Source organism: Phalaenopsis equestris, unplaced genomic scaffold (assembly GCF_001263595.1).
Source record: "Phalaenopsis equestris unplaced genomic scaffold, ASM126359v1 Scaffold205261, whole genome shotgun sequence".
NCBI lineage: Eukaryota > Viridiplantae > Streptophyta > Magnoliopsida > Asparagales > Orchidaceae > Phalaenopsis > Phalaenopsis equestris.
Genome location: NW_018224767.1, coordinates 46,693 through 51,420, shown reverse-complemented (window position 1 = coordinate 51,420; position 4,728 = coordinate 46,693).

Sequence of the window (4,728 nt, the reverse complement as noted above, 5' to 3'; positions counted from 1 at the left end):
AAAATTCTCTAAGTAAAGCTCTGAAAATATAAAGTTGTTTCCCCTTATATAAATATTCATTGATAATAAAGAATATACTTTGAAGAGACAAAAGCTTATCAATATTTTTCATATAAATTAAATTAAAGTTAAAACACGTAGGGTACTCATCTTTGATCCGATCAAATCCTAAAAACTTTAGTTCCATAGAGCTTTTAGTTGAAATCACCCTAGATAAAACATCAGTAGGTTTATTTTCAATTCCAGGTTTATGCTTGAAAACAAATGAATAATCTTGCAGGAATGTAACCCATTTAGCATGTCTATGGCTTAGCTTTCATTGATTATTAATGAATTTGAGGGCATAATAATCTGAGTTAAGAATGTTCCCTTTATGTAAGGGAAAATGATGAGTGTCTCAAAGATTCAATGACAACATAAAATTCTCTAACATATGTCGAATATCGTTGTTTTTCCTTATTCAATTTCTTATTAAATAAAGCTACTAGGCAATTTTCTTAATTTAAAATTCCATTAATTCCAATGTCAAAAGCATCAAAAGTTACCTCAAAACCTTTAGGGAAGTAGACATTATTAAAATCTTAACCTGATTATAGGCTTTTTGAGTCGCACAAGTCCAATGAAATTTCTCTAATTAAATAATATTAGTGATAGGGATAACAACTGTACTAAATCATTTGATGAATCTCCTATAAAAAATAGCTAGACCATGAAAACTACGCACATTTGTGAAATTCTTACGTGAAGGCCAATCTAAGATTGCCTAAACTTTGGAAGGGCCAACCTTGATTCCAATAGTTGAAACAATAAATATTAAAAAAATCACCTCGGGTTGTAAGAAGAAACACTTATTCAAGTTGATGTACAATTGTTCTTTCCTAAGGAATTTAAGTACTTACCTATGGTGTTCAAAATGGTATGTCTCACGGGATAAAAATTATGACATCATCAAAATAAATAACCAAAAATTTTCCTATAAAAGGTTTTAGCATAGTATTCATTAATGTCATAACTATAATTGGAGCATTTGAAAGTCCAAAAGGCATCACAAACTATTCATGGTCCATCAAGCGTTTAAATGCAATTTTCCACTCATCTCCTGATTGAATTCTAATTTGGTGAAAACCACTTCTTAAATCAAATTTAGGAAAAAAAAACTGTTCTAAAGATTAAATCCAACATGTCATCCAGCCAAAAAAAAAAGAAAGCTATACTTGATAGTGATCTTTTTAATAACCTGACTATCAATACACATCCTCCATGTACCATCTTACTTTGGGGTTAGCAATGCCAGAATTACACAAGAGCTAAGACTTTCTTAAACAAATCCATTCTTAAGTCATCGACTTATCTTTTTAATTCAACATGTTTAGTGTGGATTATTTGATTGTGGGGAAGTTTGGAGAGTTGTGAACCAAAGATTAAGTCAATTACATGATGAATGGACCTAATAGTGGGTAGCCTATCATGTAATCCATTAGGTGCAACAACACTAAATTAGGCGAATCACATTAGATTCAGGTGTTACTTCCGTCACATGCAATAAATGTATGAAGGGAATACATAAAATTCTTTGTTTTTATGCTTCCAAATCCAACATTTTTATGTTTAGGATTGATGGAGTAGGCAAGGTGTTGGAATCAAGTTCATAAATGGTAATTTCAACTGTAACAATAGGATTTCCTACAATCGAGCATAATACCTTTCTTCAGAGTGGGTTTAGGTCGTAGATCAGAATTGGTTTTATGAGGTGAAATGGTAGGTTCCTTTTCTAAAAGTTTGACATGAATAAGCTTAATTTTTCTATTATTATGTTTAATAATATAAGTATTTTATGTACCATAATAGATTACATTCAAGTCATATGATCAAGGTTTACCTAATAAGATGTGAGCATATCCATAGAGAGGACATCACACCATATTTTATCTTCAAAACTATTAATTTTTATAGGAATTTGACATCTAGTTGTGATGGGTAGAGATGTATGATTGACTAACCTAATATGGAAAAGTTCAGGACACAGTTCAGTCTTAATTTTGGCTCCAGTAAAGGCATGGGCTGAGATGACATTCATTGCAATTCATCAATAGCTAACCAACATCTTCTCTCTTTGCAAACAACATGCATACTTAAATTATTCTTTCTCTACAATCCTTAGTTTCATTTTTTTTGTAACAATTAAACATCTCATTTCATTTATTGGAGGGTCATTAAAGAATTCAAGGTCATCATCACAAAGAAGTGTATCATCATAAACTTCTATGTCATAATCTACAGGATTTTCAATTGCATCAATGAAAAGAATTTGAACGTTATTATTTTTTGACGTGCCATCGATAGAAGTTTTGGGATATTAGGTTTGACTAATAGGTTGAGTGGCTTTGACAACGGATCTATGTGATAAATTGGAATGTGTTTGTCCTTTTAATATTAAAATAAAGGTGAATTTCTTTTGATTTTCTATCAACAAAGCATAGTGGAAGGCATCTTATAGGCTTTGGGGGTCAAATAACTCAACTTCATTCTTAAATTTCACCATAAAACTAATTACAAATTTATTGGCCAATTGCCAAACGATGTCAATGAAGTCAATCCTAGCATTTAGGTCTTCAAAAGCATTCAAGTATTCAGTCACGGGAAGACCTCGTTGACTTAATACCAATAGCCCATATAAGTTTTTATCACAATGTCTAGGACAATTTTTTGTTCTTAAAATCTTCATTTTAATCCAAGTGAGAGTATTCCTTCATAACTTTCATTCTTTAGCTAATTTATTATTCCAATAAATTTTAGCATTATCAGTCAATATCATTTTGGCAAATAAAACTTTTGATAATCATCCATCTTATACCAATAAACAAAATCATCCATTTGGACTAACCAATCTAAGAACTTATTATGATCATGGGTTTCATAATATGATGGAGCTTCAACTTCAATGGTCCTAGAGAGATATTTAAAGTCATTATTATACGATAAGAATGATCGTTTCTACCTCCATTTTTAAGATTAGGTTGTCTTCTATGAAGTTGGTCTTCTTCAAGCTCTAAGTATGAATCATTTTCTTTTGACGATGAATATGAATTTGGATAGGCAGGGTGACAGGAGCTTTATTATTTTAAAGAAAGATATATAATTGTTTACACTTGATCTTTTAAATTTTGCATTTGAATTTTAGTCACCTCAAGTAAATTCCTATTTATAGTATCACTTTCATGAATCATAAGTTCTAATGAATCAACCATTTGAGTTAAATTTTCAATTTGATCTTTAAGAAATTAAATTTGGTAGCATGATGCTTTTTTTTTATGAACAGAGATGAGAGGGAAAAAGCCAGAGATGAGAGAGAAAATGAAATAAAAGTGCAAAAATAAAGAAAATCTTCAGTTACATGAACTTGTAGGTGATGAGGGGGTACAAAGACCACTTACATCCCAAGCTCTTCTTAGACAATTTGAGCCTTTTAATAGTCCTTTTCAACCTCAAATACACTAACCTTTATACATATAAACTCTTCCTCATGAAATTTTAAAAGCAATTTGCTTAACTCTACAAATCTCAAGACCTTAAGATGACAAAGCTCTTCAAGTTCTAACATAATAAGGAACTAGTTTACCATAAAAAGTACAACAGAAAACTTAATATTTTGATCGCATCATGGTAAGTTATATTTTCTTTATGTGGAACACTCCCTTCACAAAATTTACACTCGAGATAGTTTAGGGATAAGTTCACGTAAGGGATGTAAGTTGAGCTTTATAGTGGAGCTCGCTAATTACTTCATGCTTGTTGGAAGTGCAAGCTATTAAAAAAGAAATCTGTCGTTAGGAGAAATTAACTAACCTCAAACTTTTTGAACTCAAAAGCTCATATAGAGAATTCTACCGCAAAGAATTTCTTCTTATTTGCCCAAAAGCTCTGACCAAATCAGCTCATTCTCAGATTAGTTCGAATACCAGAAATGATGAAGGTGGGTGAACTTTTGATGAGATAAAGTACTAAAATTTGTTATTGATGTTTGGTTTAGGTCTAAAGACGATATAAAGATTTTATTGGATTGTTAAGAGATTTAGGAGGGAATGGTGGCCAAAATACCAGGAATAGTCTGAATTAGACTAATTTAAGCTGATTTGAAATCTCTTTTGAAAAATTGATTAAGATTGAGGAAATGCCTAAAAATGATTAATGGCGGTTAGCTTAGGATGTTTAGTTATGATCTCGAGTAAATGAGTGATTTTAGATTTGTTTAAAAGTGCTAAAAGTTAAGGGAAGAAGACTACTTCTTAATATGCTCTTGCTCAACCGAGAGCTATGAAGATTAATTCGGAATGGTTGCGAACTTTGATTATTGATTTGTTGATATTATAAAAGTTAAGGATGTGGATGAAGAGGGTAAAGAATTTAGGATCAAGTGTTATGGAGGATTAATCAATAATTTGATAAGAAAACAAAGATAAATATTAAATCTCACTAAAATAAAGACAGCAATTGAAGCCACCAAACACTAAGTAACAATAAATAATATGCACTCAAATATTTTCATTCAACAATTGCTAAAATATCATTACATATTAGCCTTATTTACAGGGACTACAATGTTAAATAAATAAATAAATAAATAAAAAGGAAATTTTGAAGAATGATAAGCAATCATTAGTGAAGAAAGTTGTTAATCAGCTTCCTAATTTATTATTATTATTATTATTATTATTATTATTATTATTA